At 34.0% G+C, this 20408-nt stretch overlaps 1 protein-coding gene across 1 annotated transcript in view; it reads left to right on the forward strand.

Annotated features, from left to right (window-relative positions):
- Positions 1-20408, forward strand: part of LOC141394836 (uncharacterized) — a 149845-nt gene that overhangs the window by 21975 nt on the left and 107462 nt on the right. The gene's annotated exons all lie outside the window — the stretch shown is intronic.

Raw genomic sequence — 20408 nt, forward strand, 5'->3', positions numbered from 1 at the left:
AAGGGTTTTTTAGCTTTCACGATTTTGCTTGGAAACCGCAAGTCTTATCGAAATGGGACTAAAGAAAATGTTGTAACAGTGAAAATTCTGTACAAGATTGGCTGATTGATATTTTCCTAGGTTTTACCATTTTTGAGATATAGAGGTTCAGATCAAACTTTCAGATTTTTTCTTAAGTCTTCAGGATTTAGCATGAAAACTGCAAATCCTTTCGAAAAGGGACTAAAGAATATGTTGTAGCTCTGAAAATTCTCTACAAGATTGGCTATCGTAATTATACCCTCAGCTTTTAGGCTAAAGAGGGTATTTACACTTTGATACGACCAAAAATGTGCCTCATCGAAATAATGGTTTTAGACCCCAAGTATGTTTGTACGATATCCGTTTCAGACAGTTTTGAGTAGATCTAGCAATGTCCGTCTGTCTGGCTGGCTGGTGCGCACGAAATTTTGGGTATCGAAATATTTTGTCCAGATTCGATTTAAGTTCGAAGATGGGCCATATAGCTCCACTCCTTCAGGTACCTCCCCCACAAATGTTCAAAAATGCTCGCAAAACTTTTGCGCACGATAACTCTCGAAGGGAATAACCGATTTGGTCCACACTTTGCACATCGTGTAATTTCTACCAAACTTAGATGAGGTTCCAATATGGACTCAATCGGTCTACTCCTTCGGGTACCTCCCACACAAAATTTCGGAAAAGTTCAGTTCAGGACCTGGTCTCGAATCGCTTTGATTTTACGCAAGTTGTGTTCGCTGTCCTCTATACGACGCTGTAAGTTTCATTAGGGGCAAGTCCATACTTCCTGAGAAAATAGCCTGAAAGTCACAAAAAACCCTATGACACCGTGTGTAGTGGTTGGAGCGCAAGATAACTCTCGAACGGATCTGCCGATTCGGTCCAAAATTTGGCTTTCGTAATATTTTGTCCAAATTTAGTTCAAGTTCAAAGATGGATTATATCGGTCCACTCCTTCCGGTACCTCACCCACAAAAGTTCGAAAATGTTCGGAAAATATGTTACCGATTTGGTCCATACTTTACACATTCTCATAATATCTACCAGATATAGATCAGGTTCGAATATGGACTATATTTGTCCAATCCATCCCGTACCTCCCACACAAAATTTTGGATAAGTTCACTTTAAGACCTGCTATTGAATCACTTTGATTTTTGTTGAAGCAACTTACATTCGCTGCCTTAATTACGATGGCAAAAGTTGTTTCAGGGGCAAGTCCATACTTCTTGAGAAAACAGCCCGAAGGGTGTAAAAACCCCCTATGGCCTTCCATTTTAATTTGGTTCAAGAACACATCCTCCGCAAAAGTCCAACATTTTCGCTTAAGTCCACTGATATGTATTTTAGTAGACAATTCATACTTCCTGAAATAATGACCCAAAAGCTCTAAAAAAGCCCTGCGAACAACCAATTTAAATGAGAAATGAGTAGGATCAATACCACGGTGGCCGGTTCTATGCGCCGGATTGACGCGGAGGAATCTTCGACCAGGAGACGTCACTTCAAGAATTTGTTGTTTGTGCTTGTATATTTTTTAACCATGGAAATGGCAATACATAGCGGAATGACTGCTCCAAATTCTATTGGCCCTTGCCTGGATGGATCTGTTCCATTTGCCAGAACCGCATCCACCAAATGTCGACATAGGTGAGATGTAATTGATATAGGAAACGGTTGATTTTCTGATGCTGCTCTGGTCTAAGCCCCCTAGAGGACTACTACGATAGGAGTTATGTTCTGCTTGCAGCTTCAGAACATCTCACAGAGTGACTCCAACTTCGTCGATGAGTTTTTTTTTTTGCACAATTATGATCTGGACGTCGGGTGTCACCGGGGTGCAATGCAAATTTTCAACAGTGGCAAAATACCCTTCAGTAACGTTGGCGACATTTCCTGAGTATTTCAGCCATGTAAAACTTCTCTACAAGTGGTGTCTTAAGACACGCCGTTCGGACTCGTCAATAAACAGTAGGTCCCATATCATTGAGCTAATATGAATCGGGGTGCACTCAATGATATGAGAGAAGTCTCCCTTGTCCCGTTAGGAATGTTTGTGGAACAATTATATATGATCTGGACGAGACAGTCGCCTCAATTCGTATTGGGTCCTAATTAACAGCACGGTACCCAACACATGCCCCACTTGTGGACAGGGACCGCACGATAAGCTGCATCTGGTTGACTGCCCAGTTAAACCCACTCACCACTCACCTTTTATGCAGCCAGTCCAGGTTGTAGAATTTTTAATCTTTACACTGATAAACAAGGTAACTGAAGGCGATACACGAACGAGAATAGTTGCGTTGCTACAACGTTCTGGTAAGCCCCATATAAATTTTAGGTATTCTAATATTTTTTGCAAACATTTTTGAGAACATTAATATTTGGTATTGAGGATCCGAAGCAGTCGGAAAATTTGTCTATTATAGGAACAAATATTCATTACCCAGCAAAATTTTATGGAAGTGGTTCCATGAGATGCCATGATTTCACTGGATCTTTTGCATTGGTTCAAATGAAGTCGTGAAAGATCCGATCTTTTCATTAGCATTTAAACCCATGCAAAGGTAGTCGTGAAAGATCCGATCTTTTCATCAGCATTTGAATCATTTTTACAGATCACTACAAAAAAAAAAACAAGTCGATTTGTACATCCCTACATGTAGCGACATCAAAACAAAAGAGTATACATTTCCAAAAATTTTGTTATAAAATTACAAATTAAATGTAGGTTCATGAACAGAAATTCTTAAAGGAGTGCTGTTGGAGTCCATGTCGAAATCTGAACTGGTGATGAGAAGATAATAGAAAAGCTTTTGTAAGATAAAACAAAATCAGTGGCTGAGAGTGGACGAAGTAAACTCTGTTGCGGTGCAGCGGCGGTGTTTAGACTGCCACAGCTGGGACAGCCGGAAGTCAAGTTTCTCCCTTAAATTTACAACCTGTCGCTTGCCAAACACATCGTTCCCGAAGTCTGGAAAATAGGCCAGCTACTGAAGCCCGAAAAGGATGCCAGCAAAGGTGAATCTTACAGGCCGATTTTGTCGCCCGTAGCAAGGACCCTTCTGGCCACCATCAGAAATAACTTTCCAGTTGCCGATCAATAGCATAGGATCCATAAGTAGAACAACAACTGCTTCAGACCACAGGCCCAGGCAGCCAGGAGAACCTCTAGATCAACAAGCCTTTCAACCAGGTTTAAGTAGCATTCACACGAATGCAGTCGCAGATGCTGTAAACAGTTATCGTGTGAATGTGGTCCTTGAAGAACATACACCATCTATCGCAGCTGAGAAGCGCCAGCTGTCAGAACAAACCAGAGTAGTTTTGGGTCAATACGCTCGGGATGGTGCAGCCGTCAAAATTCCTATAGGGCAAGTACTGATGACACCGTGGAAAACATCTGCCCAGCATACAGCACAGGCCCCCACGACACACTGCTCCTTTTCAATTGCCCTACCAAACCATATAAATAGCGAAATAGCCACATTCTTACGACTGAAAGACCAAGAGTCAGATTAAGCAGAAAAATGAGAATACAAACATATTGTTACAACAACGAGAACAAACTGCAAATATAGATGTAAACTTTATGATGATAAATAAATTATAGTTATTTCATTAATTCCTTTGAATTAATAAAATAAAAAAATTAAAATCATTTCCGAACAAGACGTGAAAATTACATGCCAAAGGGTTGGTGAAAATGACATGCCAAAGATTAGTGAAAATGCTATTCTTGGGAATTGGTTAAGATGGCATGCCAAAGGATTGGTATAGATGCCATTCCAAAGAATTGTTGAAGATGCCATTCCATCGAGTTAGTAAAGATGACATGCTTAGGATCTGAAAATGAATTGCATCTTTTGGGGGTCACGCTCTTGTAAAAAGAATGAGTGAAGATGCTGAAAAAATGACATTCCATTTCACTTGCACCCATTCTTGAATAGCATCTTTGGCATCGAACATTTTGCTGGGTAAAAATTTTCGATTTTAAAAAGTATTCTATAAAAATCCACTATTGTTGGACAATTTTTCTTAAAAATCCACTATTGTTGGAAAAATATTCTTTAAAAATCCACGATTATAGGAAAAAATATTCTTAAAAATTTGTTGCTTTTATGAAAAATATTCATTAAAAAATTTCGATTTTATGAAAAAATATTGTTTAAAAATCCACGCCTAAGGAAATATTTTTTTTTATAATTTTCGGATTTAAGAATAAAAAAATATTCTTAAAAAAATTTGATTTTAGGAAAAAATATTCTGAATATACTTCATCAAATTTTCTTCAAAAATGTGGATTTTAGGACAAAATATTCATTAAATATTTTCGATTTTAGGAAAAAATATTCATTACATATTTTCGATTTTAGGAAAACATATTCATTAAATATTTTCGATTTTAGGAAAACATATTCATTAAATATTTTCGATTTTAGGTAAAAATATTCTTTAAAAATCCACGATTATAGTTAAAAATATTCTTTAAAAATCCACGATTATAGTTAAAAATATTCTTTAAAAATCCACGATTATAGTTAAAAATATTCTTTAAAAATCCACGATTATAGTTAAAAATATTCTTTAAAAATCCACGATTATAGTTAAAAATATTCTTTAAAAATCCACGATTATAGTTAAAAATATTCTTTAAAAATCCACCATTATAGTTAAAAATATTCTTTAAAAATCCACGATTATAGTTAAAAATATTCTTTAAAAATCCACGATTATAGTTAAAAATATTCTTTAAAAATCCACGATTATAGTTAAAAATATTCTTTAAAAATCCACGATTATAGTTAAAAATATTCTTTAAAAATCCACGATTATAGTTAAAAATATTCTTTAAAAATCCACGATTATAGTTAAAAATATTCTTTAAAAATCCACGATTATAGTTAAAAATATTCTTTAAAAATCCACGATTATAGTTAAAAATATTCTTTAAAAATCCACGATTATAGTTAAAAATATTCTTTAAAAATCCACGATTATAGTTAAAAATATTCTTTAAAAATCCACGATTATAGTTAAAAATATTCTTTAAAAATCCACGATTATAGTTAAAAATATTCTTTAAAAATCCACGATTATAGTTAAAAATATTCTTTAAAAATCCACGATTATAGTTAAAAATATTCTTTAAAAATCCACGATTATAGTTAAAAATATTCTTTAAAAATCCACGATTATAGTTAAAAATATTCTTTAAAAATCCACGATTATAGTTAAAAATATTCTTTAAAAATGTTTGAATATAGGAAAAATATAAAAATCCGCGATTAGCGTTTAAAATATTCTTAATCATTTTTTAATCATTTAAAAATTCTAAAATTTCTTCTTTAGTTTTATGATGATTGCTTATATAACGAACAGTATATTGCTGCTTATTACATTGGGGTATAAAGAAATGTACAGGATATTTATGATACGAATACTCCAAAGGGATATAATTCAAATTTGCATTTATTTTTAAGAATTTCAAATGAAATTTTTTAGCAACACCAACAACAACATTCTTTAATATTTCTAATATTTCCAAAGAATCTTTACAATTTGATCTATAAATTGTTAAAAATATCTGCTTTTTACAATTGTCTATAATTTTTGCTAAATTATTGGCCACACAAGGTGTTATGATATCCTTAGTCTTCTTTGGCCATGGTTGAGAATAGTAAAGTTGGGTGTAATTGAAATAATATGAATTATAAAACAGAGATGAAGTGGTCTTTAGGTTTTCAATTTTATAAATTCTTTTTAATCTATCGATTTTATATAGCAAAATATCGGATTTTTGTAATTTAAAATCTTCTTGTAAATATTTTCCATTATACCATATTGGATATAATATGTCGATATCTTGGAAATCTGCTACAATATACTCAATACCATAGCCATACTTGGCTTTGGAGACATTGTAAATTTGTTGTAGCATCGTTAAGTAGTAATTGAAACCTTTGTTTTTGAAATCCATAAAATATATTATAATGGGATTTTTAATATTGTGGAAATTTTGGTGTTCTAAAAATGTAAATGATCCACCGTAATTATTTGCAATATATTGTTGCACATTGTCTAGGTTAATGTGGATATCGGGTGGCAAATTCAGGTTCTTGTGCCTTATTTTTGCTAAAGCCATTTTCCTTTGAATATTACCCTGTTCTCCAACATTATCCCTTACAAAATTGAGAACATTTTCTGTTTTACTGCTCCGCCCCGAGTAATGTAGAAAATTCTGCTTTTCATGGCAGGGAATGTAAATCAATTGGGGATAACGATGTTTGCTAAACTCAAAGGGTATGTAATTCTTATGGCCATTTATGTAGTAGGTTTCAACTTGATAATCTATGGCACACCACTGGGCGATTTTTTCATAATTATAACTTCGTCCATTATAAGGTACTTGGAAATCTTGCAATTCGATAATTAGCAAAATATTACTCTTTGAATCCCCGACCAATTCATTGTAATTTTTGTGAACACAAATCTTGAGATACTGCTCCTCCTCCTCCTCGTCGTTATTTCGTTCCACAATGGGCTGGGAGACGAACAAACTTCCTGCCATTAGTGACTTACAAACAAGTAACAGATTGTCCAAGGTATTTTCATTGCATTGCGAGTATCCAAAATGTCTAATCCGCCTCCCTTTATCCATGGCAAATATTTGCAAATTTTCATTTTCTGGTTTGTTTACAGATAAGAAAAAATCCGCTGGATTCTTATAAGGATACATCAAATCCAGGTCCATTTGATCGCCCACAAGAAATAGAATAGATTTGTCATATTTCAAAGCCACCTTAACCATCAGATCCAACCATTTTCGATGATAAAAGCATTTTTCACGAAAATGGTTGAAGGCAAGTAGAATGGGTTGTGAAATTTGTTGGAATGTTGAACGGTCCAAAAGTTTTAAACAATTGCGGCAATTAGATAGATATATTAGATATTCATTTAAATCTATATAGTTGTCCGCCGCCATTGTAGATTCGGCAAATGGTTTACGGGGTCCGTTTGTCCCATTAGAGACATCTTCGATACAGATATTATTCAAAATTGTAAGCTCTTCTTCCATGACCGACAACTAAATTGCCCGCTAATAATGAACAGCTGATGCCTTAGTCAGCTTGAAATGAATACTGAATACAAAAGCTTGTTTCCAAGCAAATACAATCTATCGCAAAAGTAAGAGAGAATAATAAAGAACAACAATGGTATATACATACACATTTTTATATGTAGCTTTGTTATGTAATTCCCCGTAATGCACAAAGTGCTTTTCGTAACATTGGCGAAATCACAAGTAAAACATTATCGGTGGGCCACTAGGGACTGTTTTTCCTAACACAAATGCACCTTTTCAACAAATGGCCAATAACTCAAAATTTTGAAATGTTCAACGACCCTTCCTTCACAGGCGTGGATTTTTTAAGAATATTTTTTTCAACAACCCTTCCTTCACAGGCGTGGATTTTTTAAGAATATTTTTTTCAACAACCCTTCCTTCACAGGCGTGGATTTTTTTAAGAATATTTTTTTCAACGACCCTTCCTTCACAGGCGTGGATTTTTTTAAGAATATTTTTTTCAACAACCCTTCCTTCACAGGCGTGGATTTTTTAAGAATATTTTTTTCAACAACCCTTCCTTCACAGGCGTGGATTTTTTTAAGAATATTTTTTCAGCGACCCTTCTCTCACAGGCGTGGATTTTTTTAAGAATATTTTTTCAACGACCCTTCTCTCACAGGCGTGGATTTTTTTAAGAATATTTTTTTCAACGACCCTTCCTTCACAGGCGTGGATTTTTTAAGAATATTTTTTTCAACAACCCTTCCTTCACAGGCGTGGATTTTTTAAGAATATTTTTTTCAACAACCCTTCCTTCACAGGCGTGGATTTTTTTAAGAATATTTTTTTCAACGACCCTTCCTTCACAGGCGTGGATTTTTTTAAGAATATTTTTTTCAACAACCCTTCCTTCACAGGCGTGGATTTTTTAAGAATATTTTTTTCAACAACCCTTCCTTCACAGGCGTGGATTTTTTTAAGAATATTTTTTCAGCGACCCTTCTCTCACAGGCGTGGATTTTTTTAAGAATATTTTTTCAACGACCCTTCTCTCACAGGCGTGGATTTTTTTAAGAATATTTTTTTCAACAACCCTTCCTTCACAGGCGTGGATTTTTTTAAGAATATTTTTTCAACGACCCTTCTCTCACAGGCGTGGATTTTTTTAAGAATATTTTTTCAACGACCCTTCTCTCACAGGCGTGGATTTTTTAAAGAATATTTTTTCAACGACCCTTCTCTCACAGGCGTGGATTTTTTAAAGAATATTTTTTCAACGACCCTTCGTTTACAGGCGTGGATTTTTTTAAGAATATTTTTTTAACGACCCTTCCTTCACAGGCGTGGATTTTTTAAAGAATATTTTTTCAACGACCCTTCGTTTACAGGCGTGGATTTTTTTAAGAATATTTTTTCAACGACCCTTCCTTCACAGGCGTGGATTTTTTTAAGAATATTTTTTCAACGACCCTTCCTTCACAGGCGAGGATTTTTTAAGAATATTTTTCAACGACCCTTCCTTCACAGGCGTGGATTTTTTTAAGAATATTTTTTCAACGACCCTTCCTTCACAGGCGTGGATTTTTTTAACCCAGATATGCCCATTGCTTGATCGTGATCATTTTAAAAGTATTTTTATATTATTTTAGAAGCAAATGTGAAATAATAACAGTATGTTTATATGTTTTTTAAAAATTTTTTGAAAAAAGTGGTTTTTGAGGCCACTTTTGGACACAGGGTTTTATCTTATAACTTGGAGTTATGGGACACAAAACATTTGACATATAGTCCAAAGACACCTTTTCGGCATCTAGTTAACGTTTTTTCGTAGTAGGCTCCACATCATGTATGTTTTCGTTATAAAACTACCCAATAATTAATCGGTCATAACGCAAATCATTGTAAAAACTAAGCGATAGGTGGCAACTTCGATGAACTAGACCTCAAAACTCAAAAATAGTAGCTCAAAATAATGGAATCACATAATATCCCAAGAGCTACAGATGTGTACTGAGTATATCACCAAAATAAACGGTACTTTGATAAACATAACATATCAAATTAGCAAGAATTTTGTGTGTCCTATATATAGGACGCTGGGCATATCTGGGTTAAGAATACTTTTTCAACGACCCTTCCTTCACAGGCGTGGATTTTTTTAAGAATATTTTTTCAACGACCCTTCCTTCACAGGCTTGGATTTTTTCAGAATATTGTTTCAACGACCCTTCCTTCACAGGCTTGGATTTTTTCAGAATATTTTTTCAACGACCCTTCCTTCACAGGCGTGGATTTTTTTAAGAATATTTTTTCAACGACCCTTCCTTCACAGGCTTGGATTTTTTCAGAATATTGTTTCAACGACCCTTCCTTCACAGGCTTGGATTTTTTCAGAATATTTTTTCAACGACCCTTCCTTCACAGGCGTGGATTTTTTTAAGAATATTTTTTCAACGACCCTTCCTTCACAGGCGTGGCTTTTTTTAAGAATATTTTTTCAACGACCCTTCCTTCACAGGCGTGGATTTTTTTTTAAGAATATTTTTTCAACGACCCTTCCTTCACAGGCGTGGATTTTTTAAGAATATTTTTTCAACGACCCTTCCTTCACAGGCGTGGATTTTTTAAGAATATTTTTTCAACGACCCTTCCTTCACAGTCGTGGATTTTTTTAAGAATATATTCAACGATTCTTCCTTCACAGGCGTGGATTTTTTTAAGAATATTTTTTCAACGACCCTTCCTTCACAGGCGTGGATTTTTTTAAGAATATATTCAACGATTCTTCCTTCACAGGCGTGGATTTTTTTAAGAATATTTTTTCAACGACCCTTCCTTCACAGGCCTGGATTTTTTTAAGAATATTTTTCAACGACACTTCCTTCACAGGCGTGGATTTTTTTAAGAATATTTTTTCAACGACCCTTCCTTCACAGGCGTGGATTTTTTTAAGAATATTTTTTCAACAACCCTTCCTTCACAGGCCTGGATTTTTTTAAGAATATTTTTCAACGACCCTTCACAGGCGTGGATTTTTTTAAAAATATTTTTTCAACTAATTAAAAAAACAATAATTATGTAATTAAAAATAAAATTTATTTACACCACTTTGAAGTTATTTGGATTTGAACCATTTAATTTATCTTTTAATCATTGACTGTAAAAATTCCATGATGTCCTCCTTTTTACTTGTCTCTTTACTAATATAACGTACAGTAGCCTCTTCCGGATTATTGGCTGGAATATAAAAATATATTGGATATCTGGGATATTGATATTCTAAAGCTAAATAATTTAATTTTGCATTAATTTTTAGAAATTTTATTTCTCTAAAACGAATTGCTTCTTCGGCAATTTGATTTAAAATTTTGAACAGATTTTTATTTTCTTTCATTTCGTCATCCCAATAAATTGTTAAAAATTTATTACATTTATAGTTCTTCATAAAAATGTGAAAATTATCAGAAATACATGAGGTGACCGGGTTGGTGGTATTACAAACCGAAGATCTGGGTTGTGAGAAGTACAGCCCATGATGTTCTAATTCAAATGTAAAATAACACAAAGAGGCTGGGGTTGGAAATTCCCGATGAATTCTAAAGGAATGTTTGAGAAAATCAAAGGCATAGATTTGTGGCTTAGATGAATCAAATTTCAGCTCACTTAAATGTTTGTGATACCATTTGGGATAAATGGCAGCAATGTCCTGGAGATCGCCTACCAGAAAGGTTGTACTGTAACCATGTCTGGCATTGGCCACTTGATGTAATATCTGTAACCACTCAAGGTAGTATCTTACACCTTTTCCTTTGAGGTCCATAAAATATATTATAAAGCAATTTCTTAACGTAAGGAATGTTTGCCGCTCCAAAACTCCAAATGAATTTGGAAAATTTGTTGTCAGATATTCCTGCAACTTCTCATAGGAAATTTCCTCATTCCCTGGCAAGCTAAAGGGTTTGTATTTCCATGATTCATGTATTTCATGCCTTAGTTGCTTGCCTCCAGCTTCAATATTTTGTTGCAGGAAATTGCGTAAATTTTCTGTATCTCTGGGACCCATATCAAAACGTACGAAACCCTTTTTGTCATTATGAGGTATAAACAATATGGTGGGATAGCAGTGAACATAATATTCAAAGGGTATATAATTTCTATCACCATCTATGTAAATAATATCAAGATTTGAGTCCCTGAATTCCTTGGCAAGTTGTTCATAATTTGGTTCTCCTTCTTCTTCCGGTTGATATTCATCCAAACCCACAATTAACAACACATCTCTGGTAGAATTAGCAACAAATTCATCAAAATTCAAATGGACACATATTTTTACCAAAATATTTGTATTTTCCTCCGCTATGGGTTGAGAGATAAACAATTTGCCACTTATTAAATTATCACATAATTCCATTAAAACCTCATCCGTATTATAGGCATGAAAGAATTCCATCATTCGTTTCCTTTGATCTCTAACAAATATCTTAATATTTTCATCCTCTGGTCTCACAAAACAACTGAAATAATCCAAAGGATTTGTATTGGGATATATTACATCCATATCAATTTGATCGGCAACAATAAATTCAATTTCTTCACCATATTTTAGAGATAACCGATGAACGGCATCCAACCAATACAGGTGATGTGAACATTTTTCACGAAAATGATTAAAGGCAATAAAAAGGGGACGTTCAGTTTCATCAAACCGTGAACGTTCTAATAGTTTAACACGATTTCCATAGGTTTCCTTAACATATTTTTCAAAATCAATGCTGTTTTCTTCGGGTTGTGGGGTTTCTTTGTCATTTTGATTGGGGTTACTCCCTCCTTCATTGTAATTATTATCATCTTCTTCTTCGCTCTCTTCGTCGCTTTGAATTGTGATTTCGGGAAAGAGTTCAGTAGCTCCTTTAATTTCCATATTTTTATTAATTAATTAATATTAACTTGTTGTTGTTTTAAATGGCTCTGCGTGACTGCCTGACAATGCATCATCACCTTGCACTTAAACTTTTAGACTGATGGTGGTTTGTTGAAATTCATTAGGAAATTGAAATTGTTTAACTGTCAACTGAGAGGTGGTCAGTCTCTTTGAAACATTTATTTGATGGGGGTTTCGAGAGTGAGAATGACCGCCTCCCTTGTCCCTTGTGACAAAATGCTGTTCGATAACAAACTTGTTTAGTGAAAGAGAAATGTGAAGTACTTGCAAGTAGTTGCAAGATCTTGCCAATACTTTTTTCTTGCGAAGTTATCGAACAGCCCTAATATGACATGTCTCATTTTGGCGCAAAGTCATAGTTTTACCGGCATTTATATTATAACCGTTAGTTCCCGTTCCCGTTTATATATATTATAACCGTAAATACGAGAGTGTGAGACAAAAATACTGACAGGTGTTTTACAAGAGATTTGCCATCAAGTCATTTTTTGACGGAGAAATAAAAAACAAATTAATATAAGAGAGAGGGAGAGAGCTTTAATTTGCCAAACATTGTGAAATTTACAAAAGAGCGGCGAGAGAGTTAGATAAAGACACTAATTTTGGGGGATTTTTTATAGTCACCTACAATAAGATGAGAAGAATATTCTATTTGCTATTTAGTTTGTTACATTTTCATATTGAACTAGCGGACCCGGCGAACTTCGTCTCGCTATTAAGGAATAAAATTTCATACAAAAACTCAATTTTCGATTTTTCCAATTTTCCGACTTTTCCAGAGGGATTTTCCAAAATGTTCTTCCGCAAAGACCTTCTCCTCGAAAATGCGAATAACTGACAAAAAATTGTACAGAAATCGGCCTAGCCGTTCTCATTTTATGAATTACTATACATTTTTTACACCATTTTTATATATATAGATTAAAAATATTAAATGAATTATTATTATGACTTATAGCTTGTTTATATTATAGGTTTTTTTTTTTCGGGTTAACCTTCTTTATTAAAGGCCCCACTCATTATAATGACTATAGTCAGTCTGACTGCCAGCATTTATGGTAGCCCAGTCAGCATTTTTTGAAAATTTTAATCAAATTCGAGTCTTTTTTGATCCGACTGCACGATTAAAAAGCTAGAATATGAGCTCATTTTCTGATCATAAATGACTCCTTTGTCGGTAGGAAAACATAACCTCAGGCGACTCTTCTAAACAAATCACAAATGAGTCTTTTTCGAGTCGTATTTCAATCATTTATTGGTGTTTTGTTGATTAATTTCGGACCCTTTTTCGAGTCTTTTTAGAGTCATGTTTATAATCATTTATGAGTCTTTAGGGAGTCATTTATGAGTCTTTTTGTTAGACGAAATAAATTAAAAAAATTTTCTTTTTATTCGTCTTTGTTTCTTTCCTTTGTTTTATAGTCTTTTCTGCTTTGTTATGTCTTTTTAAATTATCCTTTATGTTGCTTGGTGGTTAGTATACTGCTTCTTCATTTCACTTGGCAAAACCTGTTGTGTTGTGTTTGTCTGTACCTTTAATATTATACGTTACATTTATATCAAAATTTTGTAGAAAGTGTATATGAGAATTTTATTTTTTTATTTACAACCAAATAAAAATAAAACAAAGCAATCAGTTTTTAATCACCTAACTGTTCAAAATATGATCAGAGTATACATAATTATAATCACTTTTCAAACACCTGTATGACCCTTTTTTGATTAAGCATTTTTCAATCTTCCAGATGATCAAAATGTGACAAAAAATAACAAAAAATTGTCACATTTTAAACACCTCAATGATTTATTTGTGATTGCTACACATTTGTTGTTGTATTTTAAATTGAACTCTTTTTAATCATTACATGGAGTCACTTTCGAGTCCCTTTCTGATCACACAAGCGACTTAATCAATTTTTGATCACCAAAAGGACTCTAAAAAGACTCCTCAATGTGATTTTTGAAAAAACAGTCTTCTAAATGCTATCTGGGAGTATGTGTAAATTTTTGAAATTTTGAGAATGTATGTGTGACTTTTTCAAGACTGATGAAAATCAAAATAGTTTTGATTTCAAAATGAACCCCAAAGACATAAAGGTATAAAGACCTGACAAAATGCATGCAACAAAAAAATGTTTACGAAACTATGTATAGAAACATTACCCTTAACAGGTTGCAGTTAATTCAAAATCGCAACCAAGGAGGAACATTTCATGTAATGGTATCAGAAACGAAATTTATGAATTCAAGGATCTATTCAAGAATAATTCCATGTCAATTGGATCGGTAAATTCGGTTAAATACGTAAAAATGTATAAAAGAAAAAAATGTTATATCACCATATCGTAACATAACATTATGTTAAATTCAAAAGCCATTCACTGAAGAGTGATCCCAGTCAGCATTTTTTGAAAATTTTAATCAAATTCGAGTCTTTTTTGATCCGACTGCACGATTAAAAAGCTAGAATATGAGCTCATTTTCTGATCATAAATGACTCCTTTGTCGGTAGGAAAACATAACCTCAGGCGACTCTTCTAAACAAATCACAAATGAGTCTTTTTCGAGTCGTATTTCAATCATTTATTGGTGTTTTGTAGATTAATTTCGGACCCTTTTTCGAGTCTTTTTAGAGTCATGTTTATAATCATTTATGAATCTTTAGGGAGTCATTTATGAGTCTTTTTGTTAGACGAAATAAATTAAAAAAAATTTCTTTTTATTCTTCTTTGTTTCTTTCCTTTGTTTTATAGTCTTTTCTGCTTTGTTATGTCTTTTAATTATCCTTTATGTTGCTTGGTGGTTAGTATACTGCTTCTTCATTTCACTTGGCAAAACCTGTTGTGTTGTGTTTGTCTGTACCTTTAATATTATACGTTACATTTATATCAAAATTTTGTAGAAAGTGTATATGAGAATTTTATTTTTTTATTTATAAATAATTACAACCAAATAAAAATAAAACAAAACAATCAGTTTTTAGTCACCTAACTGTTCAAAATATGATCAGAGTATACATAATTATAATCACTTTTCAAACACCTGTATGACCCTTTTTTGATTAAGCATTTTTCAATCTTCCAGATGATCAAAATGTGACAATAAATAACAAAAAATTGTCACATTTTAAACACCTCAATGATTTATTTGTGATTGCTACACATTTGTTGTTGTATTTTAAATTGAACTCTTTTTAATCATTACAGGGAGTCACTTTCGAGTCCCTTTCTGATCACACAAGCGACTTAATCAATTTTTGATCACCAAAAGGACTCTAAAAAGACTCCTCAATGTGATTTTTGAACAAACAGGCTTCCAAATGCTAGCTGGGATAGCAAAAGAAATGTCTTATCTTGTTGTATTTATGTCTTTGTGAACCCCCATCAGTCTTGGTGAATTGTGTTTATTTTCAAATTGTCAATAAACAATTTTGAAAAACAGAAAATAATGTTCGTGTAGGAACACAAAAAACGTAGAAATCATTCATTTGTGGAGGAGAAATTCAAGATTTTTAGACTTGACTGATGGTTGGTGCTACACACTTGTCAGTCACACATACAGAAAGGGTTCATCGGACTGACGGCACAGACTGACTAATGAGTGGGGGCCTTTAGAAATTTGACGTATACGCAATGGAATTGACATTTAAAACCCAATAGGTTTATTACTAGGCGTTTACACCAGACAGTTTGTCTTCAAATACAACTCTGATTTTGGAATTTTGACAATCAATACATCTACAAGTGTAGATAATTTAATTATAAATTTATCCACAAGCGTGGATAATTTATTTATAAATTTATCCACAAGCTTGGATAATTTATTCATAAATTTATCCATAAGAGTGGATAATTTTATTATAAATTTATCCACAAGCATGGATAATTTATTAATAAATTTATCCACAAGCGTGGATAATTTATTAATAAATTTATTCAGAAGCGTAGATAATTTATTAATAAATTTATTCAGAAGCGTGGATACTTTGTTTATAAACTTTATCCACAAGCGTGGATAAACTATTTATAAACTTTATCCACAAGCGTGGATAAACTATTTTTAAACTTTATCCACAAGCGTGGATAAACTATTTATAAACTTTATCCACAAGCGTGGATAAACTATTTATAAACTTTATCCACAAGCGTAGATAAACTATTTATAAACTTTATCCACAAGCGTGGATAAACAATTTATAAATTTATCCCCACAATTTGAAAATGTATCTATAAGTTTATCCACAAGCGTGGATAATTTTGTTATAAATTTAATTACAAGCGTGGATAATTTATTTATAAATTTATCCCTAAGCGTGTATAATTTATTTATAAATTTATCCACAAGCTTGGATAATTTATTATTTATCCACACACGTTGAAAATGTATTTATAAATTTATCCACAAGCGTGGATAGTTTATTAATTAATCCATCCACAAGCGTGGATAATTTATTATTAAATTTATTCACAAGCGCAGATAATTTGTTTATAAATTTATCCACAAGCGTGGATAATTTATTAATAAATTTATCCACAAGCGTGGGTAATTAATTTATAAATTTTATCAACAAGCGTGGGTAATTTATTTATAAATTTATCCACAAGCGTGGATAATTTATTTATAAATTTATCCACAAGCGTGGATAGTTTATTATTAAATTTATTCACAAGCGTAGATAATTTGTTTATAAATTTTATCCACAAGCGTAGATAATTTATTTATAAATTTATCCACAAGCGTGGATAATTTATTAATAAATGTATCCACAAGCGTTTATTATTTTTTTATATATTTATCCACAAGCATGGATAATTTATTAATAAATTTATTCAGAAGCGTGGATAATTTATTAATAAATTTATTCAGAAGCGTGGATACTTTGTTTATAAACATTATCCACAAGCGTGGATAAACTATTTATAAACTTTATTCAGAAGCGTGGATACTTTGTTTATAAACTTTATCCACAAGCGTGGATAAACTATTTATAAACTTTATTCAGAAGCGTGTATACTTTGTTTATAAACCTTATCCACAAGCGTGGATAAACTATTTATAAACTTTATCCACAAGCGTGGATAAAGTATTTATAAATTTATCCCCACAGTTTGAAAATGTATCTATAAGTTTATCCACAAGCGTGGATAATTTATTTATAAATGTATCCACAAGCTTGGATAATTTATTTATAAATTTATCCACAAGCGTGTATAATTTATTCATAAATTTACCAAAAGTTTGGATAATTTATTGATAAATTTATCCACACACTTGGATAATTTATTATTTATCCACACACGTTGAAAATGTATTTATAAATTTATCCACAAGCGTGGATAGTTTATTAATAAATCTATAAACAAGCGTGGATAATTTATTATTAAATTTTTTCACAAGCGTAGATAATTTGTTTATAAATGTATCCACAAGTGTGGATAATTTATTTATAAATTTATCCACAAGCGTGGGTAATTTATTTATAAATTTTATCTAAAAGCGTGGATAATTTTTTTATAAATTTTATCCACAAGCGTGGATAATTTATTTATAAATTTATCCACAAGCGTGGATAATTTATTCATAAATTTATCCACAAGCGTGGATTATTTATTTATAAATTTATCCACAACCGTGGATAACATATTTATATATTTATCCACAAGCGTGAAAAATTGATTATAAATTTATCTACAAGCGTGGATAATTTATTATTAAATTTATTCACAAGCGTAGATAATTTGTTTATGAATTTTACCCACAAGCGTGGATAATTTATTTATAAATTTATCCACTAGCGTGGATAATTTATTAATAAATTTATCCACAAGCGTGGATAATTTATTTATATATTTATCCACAAGCGTGGATAATTTATTTATAAATTTATCCACAATCGTGGATAATTTATTAATAAATTTATCCACAAGCGTGGATAATTTATTTATATATTTATCCACAACCGTGGATAACATATTTATATATTCATCCACAAGTGTGGATAATTGGTGTGGCTAAATCACTTGAAGAGTTGCAACATTGGAGCCGGTCTAAGAGAATTGTGATCAACGTTTAAGACACTCTCGAAGCCTAAAAAGAGGAAGGAAGATATGACCATCGTCACATTTGGCGACGTTACGCTGACTGATCTGCAAATGCGCGCAAGTTATTTTTATCGACCGTTTGTCGAGCACCTTAAGACTGACAGGGCGAAGAGAGGAGTACTACGTCGCATTAGATCGCTTCCTGCAGAGGAGGAACTACCACAATGTATGATGTCCATGGTAATGCTGAAACAGCTGGATGAGCCGAGATTCGAGGATCTCACGAAAGTTCTCAACCTATCCCGCTATTGATGCCAGGCAAGGATGCCAGCAATGGTGAATCGTAGAGACCGATTTCGCTTTTGACGCCCGTAGCAAAGACTCGTAAGGACATTGAGCAGACTATCCTCCGGCCAAGTTTGAAATGTTGGATAATCAATTATATGCATGGACGTCAGTCAATTATCAATTATATGCATGGAACAAGTCCAAGCGCCGTAGAGTGAAACAGGGAGTTCCCCAAGGTGGGGTGATATTTCCTGAACTGTTTAATCACCACTTCTTCTTTTTTCCATCCCTTCCAGACGGCATTGGGATTGTTACGTATGCGGATGGTTGTACGATCTGGGCATCATTTTCGAAAAGCTGAACTCCAATTTGGCTGATATGCAAATATCCGCCACTAAATCTATGGCCACTCTGTTCACCACATGGCAGAAACTTTTTTCACCGAATAGATCTTAGAAACGGGTTTTCGTTATCAGGACAAAATTCCCCACACGATACTGGTGTGGTATTTTTTTGGTTATAGCCCTAATGTGGAGGCACCCTGTTGCTATTCTCAGGGCGTCATTCTGACAAGTTTGAATCTCTTTCCATTGCGTATCACGTAAACTCAGGGACCAAACTGGAGCCGCATAGCTTACCACAGACCGACCTATCGCGTTATATGTAGTCAACAAGGTTTCTTTATCTGCACCCCAAGTGCTGCCGGCTAGGGACTTGAGGACCTTCTTCCTACTTTTCAGTTTGTCGCAGATAGCTGCGACATGCGAGGACGACGAGAACGTAGTGTTAAATGTGACCCCTACAATTTTGGGATAGTTTGTGGTCGGAATTTTGCTACCATCGAAGACGACATTCAACTCTCTTCTAAACTGCGCTGTCTTGTGGTGAACAGTGGGGCCGTAGAATTAGTGGTGGATATCTGAATATTCCTCGCGTGGAAAAAGATCATAAGATCGGTCAAATAGGAGTTCAGTCTCTCACAGATGTCATCAGGGGAGGTACCTGACGCCAGGATCGTGCCATCATCCGCACACGTTACGATCTCGATGCTGTCTGGAGGGGTCGGAATACAGGAGTGGTGGATGTTAAACAGTTCCGGAGGTATCGCCCCACCTTGGGGAACTCACTGTTTCACTCTACGGGACTTGGACTTCTTATTCCTGAATTCCACGTACGACTGTGGACGCCAGTCGTATTTCCAACGTTTCAAACTTGACCGGAGGATTGTCTGTTATATGTCCTTAAACAGTGTGGAGTGCTTGACAGTATCTTTTAATAAGTCAAGCGCCACCACCATCGTCCTATCACACGGCTTGCTCTGGTTGAGTCCTCGACTAATATGTGTGGAGGGCACCCCGGGCTCCCCCCTAACTACGTCTGTTGTATGTATTGAACATACTGGTACAATAATAAAGCTAATTCCCCACCTCCACTTCTGGTGCGATACTTCCTCTGTACGTTGTAACCATCACAACGCTGTAAGCTGCATTTGTTGTTGAAGTTGGTATTCTTCCGCAAACATGATATTATTCCGACTCATGAAGTCCACTATTTCCTCCATCTTACCTAGGAGTCCATTACATTTAAATTGCAAACAGGAGGCATTTCCAGGGATTGAAACAACAACGGCTGGTGTTGCGTACTCTTACGAGGACGACTCACTGGGGGCTGTGTTCTCGCAGCATGCAGTAACATAGTCTCTGTCGTAGTCCCTCGCATGGAAAAATCCAGAACAATCCCTTGGATACACTCTCTCCCGACATCTATTGCATCTCACCAAAGTTTGGGTACGGCACGGACCAAAAGAGTCCGGAGTAGACATTCCGGGATATGCTGCTGCCAACACTGAAAAACGATACAAATACACCGGAACACGGTGTTGTTTGGTTCCAGGTCAATCCGGTATCAAAGAATCCGTCGCCGAGGGATTGTTGTTATTAACCCCCTCTTTAAAGCCCAGTCAAAATAGACATGCGTATCCCTTATACGGAATAGCAAAAATTCCCACAAAGCTGAATTTTGGTGGATTTAACTTAACGTT

The sequence above is a fragment of the Musca autumnalis genome, unplaced genomic scaffold (assembly GCF_047663935.1).
Source record: "Musca autumnalis isolate F117 unplaced genomic scaffold, ASM4766393v1 scaffold_1, whole genome shotgun sequence".
Classification (NCBI taxonomy): Eukaryota; Metazoa; Arthropoda; class Insecta; order Diptera; family Muscidae; genus Musca; species Musca autumnalis.